Source organism: Harpia harpyja, chromosome 12 (assembly GCF_026419915.1).
Source record: "Harpia harpyja isolate bHarHar1 chromosome 12, bHarHar1 primary haplotype, whole genome shotgun sequence".
NCBI classification, from domain to species: domain Eukaryota; kingdom Metazoa; phylum Chordata; class Aves; order Accipitriformes; family Accipitridae; genus Harpia; species Harpia harpyja.
This window is the reverse complement of record NC_068951.1, coordinates 20,484,188-20,508,531: the sequence shown is the minus strand read 5'-3', so window position 1 is coordinate 20,508,531 and position 24,344 is coordinate 20,484,188. Positions and strand designations below refer to the sequence as shown.

The following is a 24,344-nucleotide window of genomic DNA, read 5'->3' as shown; positions in this document are numbered from 1 at the left end:
GTCGTATATATATTTTTTATATGTAAAAATTGGGCTTGTAAAGAAAAAAAAGGTAGGGGCTTGGACGAACATTGCAGTTAGAAGTAGTAATACGGCAATCACTAGTACACTGTCCTGGTTTTGGCTGGGATAGAGTTAATTTTCTTCGAGTAGTTGGTATAGTGTAATGTTTTGGATTTAGTATGAGAATAATGTGAATAACACACTGATGTTTTCAGTTGTTGCTAAGTAGAGTTTAGACTAAGTCAAGGATTTTTCAGCTTCTTGTGTCCAGCCAGCAAGAAGGCTGGAGGAGCACAAGAAGTTGGGAGGGGACACAGCCAGGATAGCTGACTCAAACTGGCCAAAGGGATATTCCATACTATGTGATGTCATGCCCAGTATATAAACCAGGGGGAGCTGACTGGGAGGGGCAGATCACTGCTCGGGAACTAACTGGGCATTGGTCAGCAAGTGGTGAGCAATTGCATTGTGCATCACTTGTTTTGTATATTCCTATTCTTTTTTTATTATTATTATTATTATCATCATTATCATCATCATCATTATCATTATCATATTCCTCCTTTCTGTCTTTATCTCAGTCCGTGAGTTTTACTTTTTTTCCTCTATTCTCTCCCCCATCCCACTGGGGGGGGGGGGAGTGAGCGAGTGGCTGCGTGGTGCCTAGTTGCTGTCTGGGGTTAAACCACGACATACACAAAAAAAGACACGAATGTGAAAATAGCAGTGAGCACAGAAAGAGACCCTTATAACCATCTCTCCTAAACTGCAGAATCTGCAAGAAGCTTTTAGTTTCTGTGTAGGATAGAACAGTGCTCAGACTAGATTTCAAGATCTCAGCTGATACACCCTTTGGGACACCCCTGCTGCCCCACCATAAATCACTGCAGCGGCCGTGGAGTGTGATGTGTGGAGGAATCTGCGGAGCGTAAGGGAGAAGCCAGGATTTCATGAATGCCTGGTCAAGCCCTGCTAGTTGTGCTGGATTGATAAGATTGTGACAGAGCATTCGTAGCAGCAAGGAGAGAAACTGATCTCTCATACATGGTATGGATGTTAAGCTTACCTGTCTAGTAAATTAGAACAGTAATTTGTTATTAAGGGAATGATTACCCGTGTTTCTGTTTAGTTTTCATTCCATTCCCAGCTAGGGTAATTGCATGTTCCTGAAAACATATTTTAAAACACTGTTTGAAAGGACAGGAATAATTTTTATTTGTATTGGTTTTTCCAGGGATTTAATATTGCTAATGAGAGTGAGATGCTCCGAAGTTCCACATAAGCAGCTCATTTGCAGCTCATATATGAATACTTAGGAAATATTACATATTTACTTTTAGGGAAAGACAGTACTTCATTAGGTCCTATATCATTACATAGCTCGCTCTGTCCTACATGCTGAATTCAAGGGTCCTTGTTCTGTCAGATTTGCTTAACATCCTAGTGATTTATAATATACATATTCTTGATTTGGGGTTTTGTTGTTTACTATAGGGCACCTTCATTTAAGTATTTTCTTCAGGTCAGTGTCCTGGTGGCATCTTTACCTGTGACAATTAATATGTATTATTTTTAGAAGAGCCACATTTACAATGTTCTAATATAGATATCAGGGAGTTTTATCTAACAAAATGCAGTTGTGGCCATGGATCTGCATTTATAATCTTGGCTGCTTAGTATGCATTAAGGTCACATGCCAGCATTTCATTAATTTTAAATACTCTTAGAGCATGTCCAAAAACGTAAGATAACTTTTGTGCTGATAAATGTGGTTTATATTAGTGACAACAAGTTACTTCCCATTTAGCTCACACCACAAATGTGAGATTGCAATACCTTTTACAGCAAAGCCATTCAATATTGCCATAGTAAGAGGGTGTCAGCATTTCCCTCCCAGCCTCCTTCACTGAGCAGCTTAGAATTCAACTGTAAAATCTCATTCAAAGCAGAAATTAAACGGACCAGGTGTTAACACAATTTGAGGGGGTTACTCTTCATCAGCTGTTCCATTTAAGTGGAGTAGCTTTTTGCATGAAATGCAACTTTCATTTCTGCAGATATTGATAAAAACAACAGCTTCTTCTTGTAAGCCTTCAAAAGCCAGTACAGTAGTCTCCTTAAGTCATCAGGTACTAATGCTCGCCTTGTAGCCTTCTTTCACTGATCTAACCCTTTGGGTGCGTTTCTTTTCAATGTTGGGCTTGTTTTGGATGAGTTGTTTGTGGTGACATCGTGGCTACTCAATTAGGAGTCGAATGAGTGATGAAGAGAGCAAAAGGCCTTTGCTTTAGACACTTTCCCCTACTGTCCGATCCCATCTTCTCCCCCTACTCCTACATATCCTGCTCTCGTGTCTGCGAGAGCTGTCATCAGAGTAGTTGGGGTCTGGGGTTGTGACTCCCCAAAATGCTGCCCTGGGCAGAAGAGAGCAAAAGGGTGTCAGCTGCATGGTAAAAGGCAGGTTCGCAAAGGATTCCTGCTCCTAACCCTGCCACTGCACTGTAGATACATTGGGTTTCTCTAGGACACATCCCAAAGGAGAGGCAGCTTATACATCTCCGAGGTTCAGGACTGTGCTTTACACTTCCAAGTCCAGAGGCATCTGCTTATCTTGAAAGACCTTAGAAGAAATTTTGTTCCAGTCATTTTGAGTCTTTACTCATTCTGCCCACATGCTTCAAGTGATACATGCTCCCAAGTGCTTTGCTGCTGCAAAAAGTGTGTCTATAACATCATTTTGTATACTCTTCAGGGCAGGAAACCTCATTTCCTGTATTTCTTGCAGCTTTGTGCATATTTGTGGATAAACAGTTAATGATTCATAAAGGTGAGCCTCTTTGCTTCTTCGGAAAATATTATTACCTGTTTCGATAATGAAAATAACCAAGTAAACTATATTTTATGTTGAAAGAAATAGAATTCCTCCCCTTGCCATTCCTTTATCTCAGGTGTGCTCAGTAATTGCAACTGGGAAGAATTTGCCTTAGGAAGATTTCCTACAAATCTAATTAAAATAGGCTTGTATCTTTTTTTGAAGCAGTAATTCAACAATGCATATAGTATAAGCACCGTATGTCAGACAGCATGAATCCTCTGAATGGTCTGAAAGTTCAAGATGGAAAAGAAAGCTGAGCAGCAGAAATGAAAACCCTTAATGTCTCTTGGGAAAGGCATCATCTTACAAGACAGTGCAGTAAGTGGACAGTTTGCATGATAATTGCAAATCAGGGTAGTAATCCTTGAGACTTAGAAATGCTCCTCTCAGCACCATTGATCCAAACTAACAGTGCTGGTTCTCAGCACAATTAAGTCGTAAACTTGAATGTACTCTGTGTGTTTGAACCTGCCTTAAACTTTTCCCTGGCTGATAACACATACAGGCAAAGCAGCTGAGTATTGGAAAATTCATAACCACTTAGCACATTACCTCTGCTGTAGCATTGAAGTCCTTTGCAAGGAGGTATTTTCTACAAGGAGAAGGAAGAAAGCTTTAATACTGTATTTTGCACTTAGTATTGAAGTCTGACGAATGAGTGCTGATTTAGAATTCCTTTCCACTTCCTGCTACAGCTTGCTCTATAAATCAGACAGATAGGACCACAAATGGAGTAAAGAGAAACAGGACTCAAGAGTCATGTAGTGATACGCAATGGGAGAATAAGTGTCACTGAATCTAGTGCTCATTTTTAATGTTTAGTTACATTCTAATGGAGTCTAGTGGAAATAAAAAATCATATTAATATTCAGTCAGCAGCGGTGAAAGATGTCTCTTTAACTATGTAGTAGTTAAAATTTTACTGGCAAAATACGATCAGTGTAAAACTTACTGAGCAGCTAAAGTTTTCCAGCAGTTTAAGTAACACCATACCATAATCAAGAGGATGCTGAACAATCTTAAATTAAGAGTGTGCTGGGTTTGCTTAAGAAATAATTTAGTAGCCCAGAGGCTTAGGGTTAGCTTCAAAAAATAGTTAATGCTTTCAGGCCCAAATTTCACACTGCCTCATAGAGCAATCCTCTGGAAAATATGGAATGAAAAGAAGTGGTATATTGCTGTATATAGAGATTGTCCTGAACAAAACATAAAATTCAGCAAAATGTTGAATGGCTATCTTTGCTGTGGAATAGGTTCGCTTTAAGAGCTCTGAAAGATTTATCATTCTTTATTAAGTGATTCCCTGAGATTTTTTTTTTTTTTGTAAAGAGTACTCTAAAAATACTTTTTATCGTATGGGGAAGTCAGCAGGTTTGTAGATGTGTAGAGATACATCCTCTCGGTGAAATCAGTATAGCTGTACACATATCAGAAAAGGAGGAGTTGCACGGAGTCTCGCTTCCATCTTAATCTATCACTTTACAAAGAATGAAGCCCCGTATTTTTATGTCAGAGTGAGTCAAATGGAGAATCAACTAAATCAGACTTGTTCTGGGCTCCCCATGAGCAGCTGATGTGATGTTTCATGCTTTACCTACCTCACTGAGAGACATCACAACCACCTTTCCCAGAATGGGGTTGGCAGCTAGTGACACTGCTGAAAAAACACCACCTTATTATTAAAATTACTGTATTAGTTCAGATGCAAGGGAGGAAATCAACCATGTGCATATGCGGAGGGTTAAAATTGTAAAAGTATGCACAGAAGAAGCAGGGTTGAGAAATCCAACATCTTTGCATAACAGCCTTGCATGTAGCGAATATCCCTCCAGCTCTGGAATCCAGTGCTTTGTTTTTGTTGGATCAGGGCATTGGTTTCCTGAAGCTACTTAGGGTAACTACTGCTCTGTGTGAGCAAGAACATCAGGATCAGTTCCTAAAAATAAAATCTGATGAGCTTGAATAGAGTAATTAATAATAAGGAAAGAGGAAAGTAACCAGAAGGTAAAAGAAACCTCATGTAATAGCATATCAAAAATATTAAATCGTCTCAGTTGGTTGAGGACTGTTCCATGGTAATTGGCAAAACTATATACAATATATTATTTGTGTGCTTTCTCTCCCACCCTCTCTCTCTCTCTCATTCATCAAATTGCCTGTTCAGGCTTCAAATAAATAATCCTAATAAAAAAAGCTAAGACAGATCCTTAAAAACTGAATGAGCCTTTCAGACTTACAAAAGCTTGAAGTGCTGGAATTTTTTTCCCTGAAAGGGCTAAACATTAAGATCATGAACAAATCATTTTGTCCAACTAGTGTGAGCTTCAAACATGCAGCTGCATACATCCAGGGAAGTGACATCTCTTCAAAGAATATAGCCGGCCTGAATGATGAAAATCAGTCTGCCAGCCTGCACAAATTTACATGAGTGCTTACACTATCAGTCAGGCATTTCCTGTACTCCTGTGGGGTTTTTTTAATGTGAACTATCAAGAATTACAAATGGGCAGTTTTCATTGCATTTCCTCCCGGCTCCCAACTGCGTGCTCTGCAAGCAGGACTCAGACATATCCAAGGCGCTCTCCAGGTCTCTCAGTGTGTGCTAACACCGCCTTAGTGGGAGTTCTTTGCAGGATCAGCAGGACCAAATACGATGCTTCAAGATTGTAAAGAACTGTGTAGGAGGTACCTCCAGCGCGTTTGGCGCATTGATAGCCACGTGTTTGAGTGTCTCCACTGCGGTGGCAGTGGATGCTGCACTGTTGTGCAGACTGTGGTCCAACAAGCGAGCCCCAGCACAGTACAGCCGACTGGCCCTGTATCATCAGCCCACCTGGAGCTCTGCGCTGCTGTGCCTGCAAGAGAGGAAGCTCCCAACTGTTGTGCCAAATCTTCCCTCTCAGAAGAGTGGCCATGCGAAGATTAAGGGATGCAGCAATACAGTTTGACAGATACAGGTGCACATATTCACGTGTAGGTTTCTGAGAGCCATCTTATTCAAAAACCCTATCGGAGGTGTTGGACTCCAACCTGCAGTTCCGTCACAGTCTTCAGCTCTACCCAGCATGTCCAGTCCATTCTGGTCTTAGAGTCCCACAGTGGGAAGGAATCCCTCAGGCAGACCTGATTGCTGGGAGAGCAGTAGGTTAAGGAAGGGGAAGAGACGCTCCAGCCACAACCTCCTGAAGCCCTACTGTCATCACTCTGGAGCCCTGCTGAGCTCACTAGACCCTAGCCAGAGCTCCCTGGAGCTCTGTGACACCTCCCAGTCTATCCTTTGTCCCACAATGCTCACCACCACACTACAACTTAACTTCAGCTGCTAGCCACAAAGATCGAATGAAGTCCTTTGCCTGTTGTCATTGGGATGACGAATCACACTTTGCCTGCAGTGCCAGGTTTGCACCAGTGTCAGGTATGGGATGTTAGGCTAGATGAACTCCTAGTCTCAAGCTGTATGGCCATTTTTATGGCATGCTGATCATTTTGATCCTGAGCCAGCTATCCAGCTATTCTCTCTGGCTCTGAGGAGTTGTAGTACATTATCATACACTTTGAAATTCATGCAGAAAAGATGTGGTATTGCAAGTATAAATCAAGAGGTGACAATTCTCTTTTGGAAGGTCGTGTTTTGCGTTCAGTAAGCTTCTAGCTTGAAAAGTTTGGTGCTTTTACTGTTTTATGAAATGCAGATGCTGTTTATCTCCTTTTTGTGCTTGACACCTTCATAATTCAAAATATTTTCCTTACTCTCTACTTGGGACCAAAACCTAGTCCTGCAAAGGTGGCTTTCAGCTGCCGGACAGCAATGTGGGGGCCATGTCAGGGAGGCATTTTGCCGGCGTGCCTGGGTAATTCTGCATTTCCTTAATCCAGCCCTTCCTCCTGCAGTAACTACTAAGGAGAGTGCCTTATAAAGCTTGATGTGAACGGGAACAGAATATTAGGGCCTGGGCTGAAGCGATCAAGGTGGACTGGGCCATAGCCAAAGTTAGCCAACATGATCCTGGGTTTATGGGAAGGAAGAGGAAAGGAGAGGAGAGAGGAGAGAGGAGAGAGGAGAGAGGAGAGAGGAGAGAGGAGAGAGGAGAGAGGAGAGGAGAGGAGAGGAGAGGAGAGGAGAGGAGAGGAGAGGAGAGGAGAGGAGAGGAGAGGAGAGGAGAGGAGAGGAGAGGAGAGGAGAGGAGAGGAGAGGAGAGGAGAGGAGATTTTGGGGACATGGGGGAGAGGTCCAGTGAATTCCTCTGAATTGTCTGACATGGTACTTAGAGAGGGAAACAAATCCTCTTCTCTCTACCAGAGACACTCTCTTGACCTGCACAAAATCCAGTAATACTGCTCCTGTCAGATGCTGGTGGGGTCAGAAGCCAGTAGTGTCATGCAGCACTCTGCTTTCTTGCCGAACAAGGTAAAGGATTAATGCTACTGACTCCTGTATCACATGTGCAACGATTAATGCTGTAATAAGAATGCAAATGCTCGTGTAGGTAATTCAGTGAGCAATAACATATCTTTTGCATTGTGTTATTTTCCCCGAGAGCATTTCTTCCTTAATGTTTGCTTTTTTGTTTTCTGATTAACTCTCTTACCTGTCCATGCTATACAGCTAGGGCACATTTTTAGACAAATATGCACAGTATGTTTCAGAATTGCTTAAGAGCTTGACTAAATCCTCCAAAAGCTGTGCACAGCCAGTGAAATAATGTGCTTAATTGCACAAATAAATAGAGTAGAAGTTTGGTTTAAAGATCAAGAATGTAAATGATAGGAAATAGTAGATATGTCTGTCTGTTTCTTTTTAACAGGTCTTGCTTACCCCCCAGCTGTCTATGCACGATATTTGCTATAACATTGCTCAGTTTCCAAGTTTATGTAATTTAGTTTTATCATTAGAACTTGCATAGAGTACAGTAGTATCACTGCCTAGTGAGATCGCTTTAAAGCATGTTAGTGAGGAATGACAGGGGGATTTGTTACCAAATTTTATTGGTTGGGTCTGCATTTCTCAGTTGCTTCCTGAGAATATAATGCCCATAGTTGTAACCACAAGACCATCATCCAAGGATACTTCTGTCTTCAGTCATTTAAACCTGCCTGGCATATCATTAGGGAGGTTGGCCTGTGGTAAAGATAGGTGTCCTGCTTGAGAGTAGGAGTATTTCTTGAGGATGAAAGCTTCAATTTTAGAGAAAATACTGACAACAGAGAATTGTGGACAGAAGCCTAATTGCAGACACCTATCTGTAATGCTCCGTCCACCTAATGATATTCAAGCTTTGTGGAACAGTTTGCTGAAAATGAGGTGGAGCATTAAATGACATATCACTGTGGTGTAAACCAGCCTGACATTCCTGACTGATTAAAGGTTTAGAAAAATCGTATGAAGAGTTTTGAGCCATAATGGAAATGTGTTGCCCAAATGTCAAATGTTAACAAGATCCTCCGAAGGAAGTTAGGAGAATTACAGTATATGTAGACAGTACGTTGTGCTCCTTTATGTTTTTATAGATACGTCATTTTGCTTAGGAATGACTTTTTTCACATGCATGCCACTCACTGTCTTTGGTATTAATTTAATCTGGAGAAGTTGGAACTGAAGAAGGAGTCCATGTCTGAATGTGTTGCTAGAAGACATCAGTTGCCTTTGATGGAAAGAGCTGAGTTAAACATAATGTGCAAAACTGTGAGAAACAAATCTGACATCTCAATAGAGGAGTGAATGGTTTCCATTAAGCTTGCTAAATCTGTCTTTCTCAGAATACCCAATATAACCTCATACACTCTTGATTTTAACAGGCTTTATTATACTCCATCTCAACTACATAAATATAAAGTTAAAATATCTAAAATATTTAACAGATGTGGGACAGTAAAGAGAGACCTCTACAGCATACAGTATGGGATTGGTCCAAATTAAATAGTGATCATGGACTATTAAATATTAAACACAATTCTGGAGGTAGATCATTATCCCTCACCTTATATTGGCTGTTCTGGCACTTAAATGAGAAATGAAAAAAACTACTGACTAATATGATCTTTGAAAATGAGTAGCCTGAGAGTGGTTCTGATCTTGCAAACTGCACTAAGTTCCAAAGAGTTAAGAGAGATTAAATCATGCTCCAAATATCAGGTACACCTCAATTTAGAAGACACTGTACAAAGGGAGTTGTAGTACAAAAAAGTTAATGAAGGCAACAATGTTAGATCAGCACCCCAAGTACTTCCATTCTTTCATAGCTGAATAAAAGGACTTACAGTAGATATGACAAGGAGACTGCAGCGATGGAGGCTTTGCAGACAGGGAGAGTGGGCAGAATAAAGCATCTATGTCAGATCAGGTAAAGGGGGAAGAAATAACCCGAGAGTGGTATGAGGGGGAATGGAGACATGAGCCTGGGGGAGCATGGCAGAATTGGAATAAAGAGATGGGATCAATGTCTGAGGAGAAGCCCTAGTGTATATATCTAGGATATGTATTACTACTCAGAAGGGTGTGGGAGAGGTATAACAGAGAGAAAGGAGATTTCACGAAAATTATAGCAAAACATGGTTCCTTCAGTCAGTTACCCCCTTCCTTACAAACAATAAGGCAAGTAAACAGTGACTTGGTCTGCTCTGCACTGGCCATTTAAGTGTTAGATTACTGTGAAGATAACACATGTATGATTTATTATTAATACAAAATATCACATGTATGAAAGTTTTCTGCTCTAAAGGTAGTTCCACCCATGTTGTGAGATAAATTCCCATTTTTTATAGAATACTAAGAAGAATCAGACAGAATAATTGATTATTGCTGCATATTCCACTGTATCAAGACCATTTAGAGAAATCTTAAGGATGGGAACTTTTGAAAGAGGCCACTAATGTAGAACATCCACTGTAGATCCAAAGGAAAAATATATAAAACATATGGACATACACCATAGGAACACAGTTTACTTGGTGGTAGTAAACTGCCTTTATCTAGAAAGTATTAGACTAGAGGATCTGTTGAAAGAAAACTCCTGGCCTCCTGGCTAATGAACAGAAAAGAGATAAACAAAACATAATGATAAAGTAAAAAACCACCACCTTAGGATGTTTAACGACCATTGTCTTAACTGCTTTCATTCTTTTGTTAGTATTCAGTCTTTCATTTCCCATTCTTAAACATTTAAATATCAGTGGCTGTAATATCTGACACAAGACAAAACACTTCTTCACTACAAGGCAAAGAATAGCTCATCAGCAAAACACACACCATGCTGAACACCTTCACAAATAGATCTGAGAGGCACAACAGATTGTGGCAATTAAAAGAGTCTCTCAAGCACTTCAGAACACAGATACCTCAGCTGTGTGCTTCATGCTAATCCAAGCCTCCTTGAAGACAAAATTTGACAAGAAGGTCCTTGATTATGGTTCTACATTGCCATCTCTTTTAACAAAAAACATCTGAAGTGAATGAAAATTAGGATACCATCTATTTAAATATTCACAATAAGATTTGCAATATGTGTAGTCATAATGTAACTTACCTAGAGTAAAACGTATCAAATGAAAGGGGGTAAGAGGAAACACGATTTATAACATGGGCATGATTAAGCACCATTCCCTTTATTAAAACTGCACTTACTTGTCTGATGTATACACACACTGTAGTGGACAGGTGGTGAGATCAGACTTAAAAAGAAAAACCCAGCATAGAAAAAGCAACAAAAAAATCCACCCTACCATCTGTACTGTAATGAAAGAACAAAAAGGAGGGGGACATCCTTTTAATTATTATGATTAATCATGTTTATACAGAAGAAATAAGGGACCAACTAAGAAGAGCCCTCTGTCATGGTAGTAAATCTAAAAGAGTAGGCAGTCCCTGCAGAGCTTACAATCATACACAAGCTCAGGTAAAGCTCTGGGGAAGGTGACATAAAGCACAACAGAGAGCTTTATGGTGGAGGTAGATCTTAACATGATTTCCACAATGGCTTTTTGCCTACTTTCCTAAATAAATAGGCTTGTAGGATCATTCTCTTTGTGAACCTGTGTGAGTGTTGGTGACTGAGTCTCTGTGTTTACCCCTGCAACACCACGAGAAGGGCTTGGGACTGATGCGGGAAAATTTTTTGAGAGATGACCTTCACTGAAATCGGTGAGCAGACTTTGATTTGGTAGTCAGTCATTCATGACATCAGAGTAATCTGAATAAATAGCAATACTCTGCCCCATAACTTACACACTAGCAAGAGAAAAGAGAGAGAGGGAACTTCAGTGCTGTTGAGCCTTTCCAGCTGCCTTAGATTTCCCACTGGGTATGTGCCCCTGCAGTTGTAATCACAGCGTATCACTTCGAGTCCTACCTACTTGACAGTACGAAGCATGGCCTTGTCTTTGAAGTTAAACTAAAGATAGATTCCTTCTTTTTCATGCATAATTAGTATCAGATGGCCAAATACACAGCAGGGGTTCTTGCTATACTCCATGTTATGTTTCAGCAGCTAAATATAGCTGTATTACCTCAGAAATACTTAAAAGACCCAGACCAAACAATTCCCCCAGATACAGTCCTCATGCCAGTGGTTCTTTAGGGACTCCTTTTACTTTCCAGTTCAATTACAGTCAGCACTAGTGTGTGTGGCTGCTGCCAGAGTGGCCAGAACTCAGGACTCAGCACAGCCATGCCTGAGCTCTTGGGAAGGAGAGGAAGCCATGATGCAGCTGAGGTATGCCAGAAGTGTAAATTCTTTACAGTCTCTTTATGCCATCTCTGCCTTGTATTTCATGATTCATGGTTAGGAAAATGCCCAAGGCAGAATCAAGGCTACGTAATGTGTTTGCTCACTTACAGGATGAGAAGACAAGTGCATGGGAGTCTGCCTTTGTTTGCTTAGATCATTCTTTGTCATCACAAATAATTGTACCTTCCAGAGCAGCATGTGAATACATGAACCCTTGTGGGGTTGAATGTACAGCAAGCAAGGCTGTTCCTGAGTTGGTATGTAAATGAGACGCCACAACTTGTTCTTCATTGCCGTGGTAGCTCCTTATCAGGAAAGAATGCTGATCTAGGTGCAGCATTTTCTGTCAGTTCTAAAATCCTGTATCTCTCGCTTGTAGCTTCTTGTTTTAAAGCAACAGCTTATCCATGTGTGTGTTTACTGGTACTTGCTGCAGTTTCGGGCCACAACTAAATGGGAGCAAAGCAGGACATTTGTACAAAATGCCAGCACTCGATACTAATCGTATCTTTTCTCTCACTCAGAGGAGGCCAGAGTCAGCAGTGTGCCAGGTCTGGCAGGGCAGGCAGCCCACATGGGCTGCTTTACAAACAGAACACGAGCTTTCCTGGAGCCATCTTAATGGTCCCTGAATAACATACCTGCCCATGAAAATGTCCGAGCTTTTCCAGTCCACGTTTCTCATCTAGAACGATGTATTGCTGACTAGCTCATCTAGGAGTTCCCAGACTGTGGGGAAACTTGCTGATGGTCAGTGGTGAGATCACTGGGGTTGGTTCCTCCTTATTTCCACTGAGAATGCTCTACATAAAGATTCAAAGTTGTACAAAAGCTGTGGGAGAGCAAAATGAAAAAGTAGGCAAGCTTCTTTCTTCAGAGGTCTAAGGCAGGGAGGAGAAACAGGTGAGATGATTGAACGGTCCTTGCAGGCCTTCAGTGTAAATTAACAAAAGGAGAAGAAAACCATGCGTTGGGCAGAGCTGCTAGGGGTCCAGGAGGGACCAGCCTCCAATGGAAGAAGAGCTTCCACGTGTAAAACCTAATAATACATTGAAGCAGAATTGGCCAAGAATCATCATGCTAGCTGAGTTGATGACCTTATTTAGGCAGGAAAGAGGATGCTATTCCATGAGAAGGGGAAAAAAAAGAGATGGGTGGGTCACAAGTAAGCAGTGAAGAGGAGCTGGCAAGAAGGATTGAATACAAATGGGGAGCAAAAGCATCTTGCTGAGAAGGGGGAAAACAGAATATCAGCAGAATGTTTTGTTTTACACTGACTGTCTTCCAGTGATAGTTCTTGGGTCATTTTGCTGGGTTTTCGCCTATTCCAATCTAGGTCTCATTACAATAACAGAAGCCAGCTCCAGTCCAGATCTCGCTTTTGTCTTTAGTAGAGCTGACCTCTTTTCTTTGCTCCTCTTGAACACTGCTTGAAATTTAGGTAAGGTCTACAGAGCTGTACAAGAGTAGAATCTAATTTAGACCCATCATTGAAGAAAAGAGGATGTTTGTTTTAATTTTAATTAAATAAAAATTTAAATTTTTGGTGACATGAAAAATGGAATAGAGAAACTTCAGAAATCTCAGAAAAGACTTCAGTGAAAATTATTCTAATCAATTAAATGGGAACTTTGTCACTTGTAGAGAAAACATTCTGAAATAATAAGTGTAAAATGTAAGCATAAAACAACAGGACAAATGAGTGTTGCATGTATGTGCTGAAACTGCTTAAATGAATTCTGCAGTAAAGTGCTGGTAGCACAAGTTTCTCTTTCAGTCCTCTCCCCGGAAATAGCAGTTCCTTTATATAGTGTGAATGAAATATAAAGAAAGACTTTCAAAGCCACTTTACATCTCTGGTAAATGTGGGCCAGTTCCCAACCCTGAATTATAGGTATATACAGCACAGGAGAATGTGGTTATCAATTTCCCTAGTGCACCACGAGAGAGCTTTTGATCTTTGTGATCAGATTATCTTGTTAGTGGCTTTTGAGAAGGCAGTAGGAGCAGATGATAGTCCACGAAGACCGATGCATTGACCTTTTTCCACTTACTGTGCTTGTTCCAAGCCTGAACAGAATTTAAACCCACAAGGGGAAAGGCAAAGCTGCTGTCAGGCAAAGCCGCTCTTCATGCTCTCCAGAAATTTTACTAGTGATCCGCCAAGGCCAGTTGTTTGTTTGCCCTTAAGTTGCATTTTAACCTGGTTTCATAAACAAACACATCTTATATAATGTGCTCTGCTGTGTCGCTGCCTGTCAGCCTTGCCACTCCCTCTGTATCTTTTTAACCCTTTAGGCAATTTTAACCAAATTTAACAGATCCTGAGTTCTGTGAGTAGAGGAGAGAGACTCGCTGGTAAAAACACTGCATTGTGAACTCAATCTTTGTGACATCAGAGAACCTCCATGGGAAGCCACCAATGGAAAGGAAAGCCATAGGAAAAAACATTCAGTGGCAGCTGCTGCTTGCAGAAGTATCTGTTCCTCTCTCTTCATAAAAATGACTTAGCAAAAACATTCAATCACATATCCTCAGATGTTACTATGAAACCATGGGAGTACAACATCTGGAAAGAGAGAGTCTTGTCTTCTGTCAGATTCATGCCACATGAAATGCATTTGTCTGTTTTGTTACAACACCAAGCTTTCCCAAACAAAAAAAATCTGGGCTGGCCCTTCATGTGGAATAAATTGGAGCAGCTCCACAGAATTCAGTTTGCTGATTCATAGCAGCATAGGCTCTGATCCTTTCTTTTTCTGTACATGTGTGGCACCTTCTAAATAATACAACACATTTAGAAATGTGATATCCAAGATTTCAGAGAAGTCTGGTGGCACTGAGACAGTGTAATTGTTTTTAAATGTGGCTTTGGGTTGCAATGTTATTAAAGCTAGTTAGCTTACATGATAATTTGTGATTTATCTCCCAACATCAGTACACATTAAATGGGTGACAAACATCATTATCCATCTTCTTACCATATTTTCCGTACTTTATTCCATATTGTATTTTAGTGCTCAGTTGCTGGGATTCAGTGTGGAGGAGACTGAACAAACCACTGCTTCTGTCATGTTATAACATGAAACATCAAATCCAAAGCCTGGGTCTGCTGAGCACTACCAAATAATGCAAGTCTTTGATTGTTCACAAGTCTTTCCAATGAAATGTTGAACTTTTCATACTATGAAAATGATCTTCAGCAACATAAAGCTTGAAACCAGATAATTATCCAAGAACATGAAACAGAATTAACATGCACTGGAGCATGTCATGAACATTTCCTTCAGCAGATAAAAAAGGTAATTGCTGTCTGAGTACAAAGCAAGGAGAAAGGTTGGCTCTGTTCCTTTAGACAATTTAGATTGGCCACTGTTTACTCACTTAACCCATAAAAACATGCAGCTTATCAGAAGGATGCCCTTCAAGGGCTGATGGAGTGCGACCAGCCTCCTGATTGCAGGCACTTCTCATTTCACACTTCCCAAGTCTGATCAGACAGAAGGTTCTTAGCTATTATTAGAAGTCTAAAACCTGATGAGTCAGAGCTCCTAGTTAAACAGCACATTTGTAAAGCACGTTAAGCCTCAGCAATAATTAATACATTTTCTGAGCCACATTTTGACTTCAGGCACAACTAAGAGGCTTCATTCTTAGCCTAGAAGAAAGAATGGACATAATTTGGTATGTGGACACAATTTTCCCATATAGAAATCAGACAAGCAAGGAAATAACACTCCTAATGGCTAATGGGAGTGGTTCTGGTTTGTGATTTTGATTTTACAAATCAATTTTCTAATATTAGAAGCTAGCAGAGTGTAGAAACAGAGGATGGAAGTCTGGAAGAGACCTCAGGCAAATTTACTCACAAATTTATTCAGCCAGGTCTTTCAAATGCTTGAGAATTTTTGTCCCCACCTTCCTCTTGGGAGGCTGCTCCCAAAACTCATAACTCTGATAGTTAAAAACCTTGTTTTTCCCCCTTTTTATTTCTATGCTAGTTTTATTCTCAGAGATCTCTCCATGTTTAAGTGGAAGGCTAAATACATTTATATACAATAATCATATTCATAGAATCATAGAATCATTTCGGTTGGAAAAGACCTTCAAGATCATCGAGTCCAACCATTAACCATGCCCCCTAAACCATGCCCTGGAGTACCCTGTCCACTCGCTTTTTGAATACCTCCAGGGATGGTGAATCAACCACTTCCCTGGGCAGCCCATTCCAATGTTTGACAACCCTCTCAGTAAAAAAATTTTTCCTAATATCTAACCTAAATCTCCCTTGCCTCAACTTGAGGCCATTTCCTCTTGTCCTATCTCCAGCCACCTGACAGAAGAGACCAACACCCACCTCACTACAACCCCCCTTCAGGTAGTTCTAGAGAGCAATAAGGTCTCCCCTCAGCCTCCTCTTTTCCAGACTGAACAACCCCAGATCCCTCAGCCACTCCTCATAAGACTTGTGCTCAAGGCCCCTCACCAACTTGGTTGCCCTATATATTCTCCTATATTCTCCTATATTCTCCCAGTCTTCTTTGTGCTAGGAAAAGCAAGCCATGGTCTTTTAGAGAAGACTTTTCATTTTTTCTAGTTATTTTTTTACCCCCCTGCAAAAGCTATCCCACTTAAAGCTCTTCCTTTCCAAGTGCGGAGAAATAGTGTTGTAAGCAATGTAGAACAGCCTCATTTGTGAGAGCACAGGAGGCAACGCTTGCCGGGTCTGGCATCATGCCTTTCTGTCTCAGTGTGGCAGAGACATGGTGTGTTCATCTCCCAGCCACTTATCCTTGCAGAGAATCACGCCCTCTGGTCTAGTGTATTATTGCAATTATTACAAAAAATAAGTGCAGCTCCCACTGGTGATAGCACTGTCATCCATCTAATCTGTGCATGCATGCTGTGCACGCATGTCTAGAGATGTTACGGCCCACATTTTTCTTGCAATGGGCCACATCGCAAGCACTGGTGACACTGTCATTCCGAGTACCTTGTTGGCACTCTCAGCAATCCTCTGCCTCTGAAGCTCTTGTATCAAACAGCCACTGTCCCCAAAATTAACTATTTTGAAGGGTCAAAGACCTTTTGTAAGCAACTCCTGCATACTCTTCACCAATAATTATAATGCTTACCTTACGTTTTTATTACAATTGTTTACTTTTTTTTTTTTACTTTAACAAGATGCAGAAAGTCTTAATATAACACAGCAGGTTTTTTAGCCATATGCTCTATTTTCAGACTACATGTACTGCAATTGAAAAAGCAGTTTTTATTTTTGGAAAAGACTACACTAAGCTAACTGTCTAAAGGTGAAATTCATGCCTGTGGCAGGGACTAACTCAAGGTATACGTCTAAGTTAGGCTCACTAGATATCAGATCAGAAAGATCTTCTTCGCTGTATCACATAATACCAAAAAGTTACAACCCAACACCAAGATAAGACATCAAGGAAAGGTGTCTGCTTGCTTCCTTGACCCAACTGACTTACTGAATTCAAATCAGATTTTGTTAATTCTCTTTAAACAGCTGTTGTGCTTGGTTAAAACAGATTATTAACTAGAATAAGTCTTTTTTTTATTTGTGCTCACTTCACATCATTCACAAGTAATACTTTTTGGGTGATAGTTTACCCAAACTGTTACTATGAAGCTTTTGCTAAAGCGATAAGATTCTGTGGGTGCACATTCTTGTTGCTTCTTTGCAGTGTAATCAGTAAATATGAGAACATATGTAGCTTGTGTAATTTAATTCAATGAATATTAAGCTGATCACGGTGCTAGCATTCTTCTAGAAATACACTCACCTTTAATAAGCAGTTGAAAAACAGAAACCATAAACATCAAAAGTAGAGGCATTAATCCTGCAGTATAACAAGGCGAATCTCTAAAAACCATCTTAGATTCCTGCTGAAATAATTCTGTTACATTTGTAATCAACCGAGGGAGAAATAATCACTTGTAGCTTCTCTACTGTGGAGTATGGATCTGCAGTGGACTATACAGGAAACCAGAGAGAAACAGCCAGATTAGAGGAAGGACACAGAGGGAAAATGAAAAGTATTCAAAGATAAATGAAAGTGTGGATCCTTAAGTATCTAGTGTGTCATCTGGCAGTAAAAATATGAGGAAGAGGGTAACAAGTCAATCTGCATAAACCAGGAGAACAAAAAGTAATCACAGGTAAAGACAGACTTATGCAAATACAAGGCCTTAAGGACAGAGGATTGGAAAGTGTATGTGGAGAAGTTAAGACTATAAAACTAGGAGGAGAAGTTATATGTAGAAAATAAAGGAATGATTGCAAGAAACTTCCACAGAAATCGTAAGAAGCTAAATCCATTGTAGGAATACAGATGCTGTTTCAGAAAGGAGTAATTTAGTGCTTTAATGGGGAAAAAGCAAACCAAGACAAATAAAACCACCAATTCCATCAGCTATTTGGCTTGAAAAAGATGAATAAAGTCAGAAAGCAAGTCCTAACCTTCCCAAAAGGTGTACAGCTTGTACTGAAGATGCTTGGAAACACAGTAGGAGAGATCGTCAAATAATTAGAATACTTTGACCAAAAGAATTCTAGAATGAAGCACGAGATGAAAAACAACACATAAAACACATTAGAAGCAGGTGTGTCATCTCCCATGCAATGTGTAGTGACCCTAAGGAAACTTTATGTCACTGTGTTCCTCCTGCTGCTGGATCTTATGAGCTGGTCGTGCCATGTAAGCCTGTTCTGCCAGGCCTGCGCCTTTCCTCCTGAGGAGGTGAGGAACTGCCCTGGGGTGGTGGGGGCTGCCCTCCTAGTTGAGCGCTTTTGCCTCTGCACTTGTGGAACTGGGAGTAGTGGGGCTAGGGCAGGGGCTGGCAGCTGCTTCAACATTTGGGTGAGAGTTTAATTACTCAGAATTGCACTTATCATTCAAGTGCGTGTTCTGCATCATCTCTGCAAGATAGCCTCAACCAGAAACTTGACAAATTTATCCGAAAGACAGCCCCATGGGGAGCTGCAATGTCACAAACAAATACAGAAGGAGAGGTGCGTGCGTAGTTACAGAACCAGCATGCTTATTCTAGGCATGGGCCATTTCAGGTATTAAAGTGCTTCCAGGCAACCTGAGAAACTTGATGGTAGAACAAACAAAAAGGAACTGGAAAAAAAAAATATCAAAAATGGAAAAAAAAGAACTTCCAAAATGCTGTGTATAGCTCGAGTGGAGATACACTGGGGCAGAGGAGGAAAGGAGGGTGTCAGTCCCCACTTCGTGGGCACACACAGTCCGAGACTTGTGCTCTGCATGTTTCCATGTGCTCGAAGAGACCCTTCCCCCTTCAGTTTATATATATAGATATATACACCAGGAGTATTGGCATAGACAATAAATACAAATATCAGTGTAAGTAAATGCAAGGTACTTATGCTAGAGAGAAAAATATAAAACAAAGGAATCTACCAATATTGGTCCAGTTCCCTAGTTGGAAAAGGTCTAGTCGGGAGAGACACGAATAAAATTCTAAAACTGTTGTCAGTCCTTAACTGTGTTGCATAAGTTATGTGTAGCTGTTCAGCTAAATTATTCTAATATTGTACAGGTGACTTGTAAAGCAAGATGTGTTATGCAAAGGTTATTGTAAGGATCTGAATAAATACAGCAGAAGGAAACTTTCTGGGGGTGTCGGTTGCTGCAGAAGGTTAGATGTCTGTTTTCTTTAGCTAAAAAAAGGATTTAAGAGTTGAGTGGTACTACCTCCTTGAGTTGTACTACTTTCTGAAGAAACTGGGAGATAACGCATCAGGCCTTTGTGCATTTCTATGAAATAGAGACAAAGCAAGAACAAAACAAAGAAGATGTCTGACAAAATTGAAGACAAATAAGTTCATTTTCCTTATTTATGCTGTAATATATGAATGCTAGATAAACGTGAAAAGAAGCAGCAGAAGCAAATGCCAAATGCTTTTTAAAAAGAGCTAAGAGCATATGTGGAGGAAAATTAACCATAAATGTTATCTCAAAGGAGAGGGCCCACATGGAATAAGCATATATATGGCAGTTATGTCTAAAATTTGTTATGTTGCTGTTGTTTTGTGAAATGACAGAACATCTGCTCAGTCACAAGGCACCAGTAAAATGCAGCTTTATGCCTAAAGCAATATGTCAGTCCCTAACAAAAAATATATATAATAGGCTACAAACAAACGTGCATTGTCTTTTTCAGTTGTAGTCATTTCTGACCTAATAATGGTTTAGAAAGGATTTTTTATTTTTATTTTTGAAAAAAATGAATGGAAGGATTGAGTCATTTATGACTCTTTTCAAGATTAGGCTTTGTACGTTATTTGTGCATAAGCTGACAAAATGCTTTGTCTCTGCAAATCATATTTATGTCACTAAAGCAGTTTTTAAAAGGCAGCTACTTGTAAGTACTTTGAGAAAAGATCATGCTTAGCTTACAATTTCTAAATGCAGCATATAATCAGCCATTTTTTGATCACTGTGAAAACACCAGCAAGTGTGTGCTCACAGGATGAGTGGACAGAAGTCAGATTTCACCCCAAAGCTGTCTTTTCAGAGAGGAAAAGCATTCACACTGAAATCTGTCATATACAAAACTAATTAACAAATCCCTTGGGAAACAATTATTATATGGATTTGTCTCTGAATATTCCAAGCATACAACTTTTAAGTGCTTTATTCAAAAAGTGTATTCTCTTAGATTTTCATTGTTGTGTTCACTGACCTGAAAAGTCTGAAACTGTGGTGCAAAATATAATTTAAAAACTTATTTTCTGATGAAATTAGTTTATTATCCTACAGCTTGGAATCATCCCCTCAGATATACATGCATATATGACCCCTCAGAAAATAGACTAATCAATAAAATGGATTGAAACTGACACTTTTATCAAATAGTTTTCACAGACCTAAACAGTTACTACTTAATTAATGTGTGGAAGTATTCAACTGGGACATGCCTTCATGAAAAACCATGAGAATAAATTTATATTCTAACACACCTGTGGTCAGAGTGAGAATTATGGTTAGACTCATCATAGAAAGCTCAGGGGTTGTGTGTCACGTACTCTTTGAAGCCTCTGAAGTCTGAAGGACTCTTTTATGTGACCGGGAATGTGTGTGCTACATCATCAGGTATTAATAGAGGAGGAAGACAGCAACCATTCTCATATGACTTCTTTCTTCTCCGTAAAACCATACGTCAGCAGAACTTTTTTTTTTAATGTCACCTGATGTTGGTACCTTTGCTGGAATAAATAAAATGCATGAGGATAGTCATCAGTATCTGACTCAGAGCTGAATAGTAATATGTGATTTTTACCTTTCAGCTGAATTAGATACAGATACTAAAGCTTTCCCACAGAAGGACTGTATAGTTTCTCAAAAACCCTTTAGAGGTTTGTGAACCTGATCCAAAGCCTATTGCAGTTGGGAAAATTCCTGATTTGAGTCGGTTTTCAGTTGGGCTGTACAAATCTTATTGATCTATTTATATAACCTTTTCATGAGTAAAAAAAAAAAAAAAGATGTGGCAAAAACTTGAAGATTTAGTGTTTAAGCTGTTAAGATTCCAGTATTTTCTAGAATCTTAGGCAGCAGATATCTTCTCTTTTGTGAAGGTAAAGGTACAAGGTCCAGTGCCCAGCCTGAAATCCATTGCGATTGTTTAACCGAAGCATCAATTCTCAGCATCAAGAGACTGCACTCCCAGGCTGGAACTATTGTGCAGAGTTGCCAGAGATGGCTGGATGGGATTATGCATCAGCAGGCGGAGCATAAGTCAGCAAAAAAAGGCTTGTATAAGAGTGGGGTTTAAGCAATAATAGAAATGCCATGACTGACTCCAATCTCTGATCTCTAGTGTTAAATATGGGCAAGGGGCTGTGTTTCTCTCTACAGCCATCTGTGAGGAAGCAGAAGGTTTTAGTGATTGGTGGCAGCAGCTAGGAGAATTGTTTAGGCTTTTTAACAGATCATGGCTGCCTCTGAAGATGCCTTGAACCTTTGTATGACCTCCAGCTCCTCTGTTGGAGACCTCTCAGTCCCCTAGCCACAAAGCATAACAGGCATTCCCTGTCCACACCCATCTTCTGAACCTAGCAGAGCTTAATAAGAAGTGAAGGTTAATGTCTTGCATTATGATCTTCTAAAGCTCCACCATCCTAGTTCATCCTGATGCAGTCTGTGCTATTTCAGTGCAGTCTCAGGCCTTTGAGAAAGGTTTCAATGATTCTATGAAAAAAAGGAGATGGAGAAATGCTGGCGTGTGCTTTGCTATCACACTGAAACAGTGATCTCACTGAAGTCATGTGGCAGTAGCCAAAGGACAAGTGTTCCTTCAAAATTTGAAAGGGATTAGATCACAAGTCAGTATGCAATGGTGACATTGCCTTCCTAACAGGGCTGCACGGTGTGGGTGGAGCTCCTCACTAAAGTGGCTACACTATTTCATCTCCTAGAAAGAGTTTATTTATAGATAAGCCATTATCTCTGCACAAAGTTGGGCTCTGGTCCATCGTTCTAGGTGAATGGTAGCCACAGACGGAAAAGTCATTGGAAGAGGTTGGGAAAGGGTATACAAGGTGAAAAGGGTTGGTAGGTCGCACCTGAGTTGACTTTAAGTGGTAATGTTGAACTTGTGTATAAGGGTTCTGTGTAATTTGATGGCCATCTCTACTGGCAAGCCAAGAAAGAGCTGGGTACACCTTCATTAATATGGGCAGGAGATGCAGAGCCGGGCTACAGCTAATCTCTTTTTGTAGTGAAGACACTAAGAACCCAGAAGTCTGTAAAATGCTGCAGTGCACCATGTTGAAAAGCTGAGCTTGTTTCTTGGTCTTTGTCCAAGAAGGTGGTACACAGTTGATTCAAGTGTTTCCTTGTTTTGAGAAGAGGTCAGGATTGAGCCATGGGCACTGAATGAAATAAAATTTTTGAAAAGAAGGAGTACCTTAACAGGGAGTAAACATTTCTGCTTTGACTGGCAAACAATCATTAAAAGCTTTTATTAAATTTTGCGTCCATTCTGTTCACCACTTAGCCATTTCTTTTCATTCTGAAGGATTATAACTAAGAACGAATGAGTCTTCTCTAATATGGTCAGGACACAACGCATCTGTGAAAGAACTGAGTTATCTTGCTCCCTCATAGGCAAATTTTTCCAATTGTTTAACAAAATGTTGTTTTGTATTGCCATGACATCAGTCTTTATGCCTGTGAATAATGACCCTCAACATTAAGCAACTTGTTTATAGAAAACAGTCATGCAGTAACAATTAGAGAGTGTTTAATGTGCTTCCCCACTAGACTCCATACCCTCTCCTCCCACTTACTGATCTTCCCACTGCAGTGTGAAGTTATTTGTGTCTTCAGAATGAGCAAACAGATCTTTTCAGTCAAAGGGTGAAAAATTTCCTGAGTTCTGCCGTACAGAGGTTGGCATCTGTTGTTCCATAGAACAGGATCTCTGCTGCACTGATCCAAGCATTTGTCAGCCCCGGAGTGGAGGATGGCAGCTCACAGTATCTGAAGAAAAAGGAGACTATCACACAAAGCTTCCCACTACAGAGAAATTGCTGCATCCATCATCATCCTTTCAACCCAGTTAATACAGCTGTATTAGCCCTGTGCTCCAGTTCCTCCCCCAGCTCCCAGCCCACCTCCTTTTTAGTGTGAAATGTGTTTGAATCTTCAAAGTAGCTACATTTCAAAATACATTTTGCTCAGTACCAAGAATAATCAGAGTCCTCTGCGATAAAGCAGATCAAAAAGCCTGAAATGGATCTGGAATACTTTGGGGGGAAGATACTTGTGATGAAGGGTATTGGATAGATCCAGAATCTGACTGACTTTGAGAAGCATTACAAAGTCTTTCCATTTGGTTAAAATATTTCCACATAACTAGAATAACAGGTCCTAATCGTACCTTGTCATACCATACAAGCAGAGCTAACATGAACAAGGTTTTCGTAACTCTGAAAAGGAGACAAACAAGCTGCTGCCTTTCAAAACAATGTTCATATGCGTTGTAAGTTGAGTTTCAGCTACGAGAAGGAAGCGATCAGAAATACTGGAATGACTCTTCCCATCACTTAAAAACAACACCCCCCAGTGTAATTTTCCAACAAGATTTGGAAAAGAAATTGGTAGTCACTCACAAAATGGGGGTGATAGGTGAGGGGAATGGAAACTCAATAGTAACCAGGGCAACTTAGCCAGGTTGTGAAAAAATCCACTCTGAGTCAGGGTATTTCCCTATCCCTGGGCTGTAGGGGAAGCTGAGCTGTTGGGGCTTTTCTCTGCAGAAGCTGTCCCACCTTCTCTAATACCCTGAAGCATCCTTTGCACTAGCAACAACAAATACAAGCTGTTGAGGAGGGTGGCCTCCGAGGAACATGGAGCACCCTGGTTCTGAAATGTTGTACAAAAATGTCACAGCTCCAACGGGAGAGGTGCCATGTAGCTGAGTAGGTGCTCCTCTCAGGTGTGGGGGACAGGTTCAAGTTCCTGAATCATACTTCCTTGACAAATGCCTTATAACAGAATGTATTAGTCTAAGCCAGTTACTTCATTTCTTCCCAAATAGTGCTGTTCTTGTTCCCTGGATAGGCTGGGTTTAGATTCACTGAAAATGAAATGGTATTTTTCATTTTTTGTAACTACCAGTGAACTGAAAAATCATTTATTCCCACAGCACTAGTAGTAGGCAACTGTTCATGGTGATAGAAGCAG

General features: G+C 40.4%; 1 protein-coding gene across 3 annotated transcripts in view; it reads left to right on the top strand.

Annotated features, from left to right (window-relative positions):
* The window catches only part of LOC128149177 (glypican-5-like), a 405,549-nt gene that overhangs the window by 276,083 nt on the left and 105,122 nt on the right, over positions 1 to 24,344 (top strand). The window lies entirely within an intron of this gene.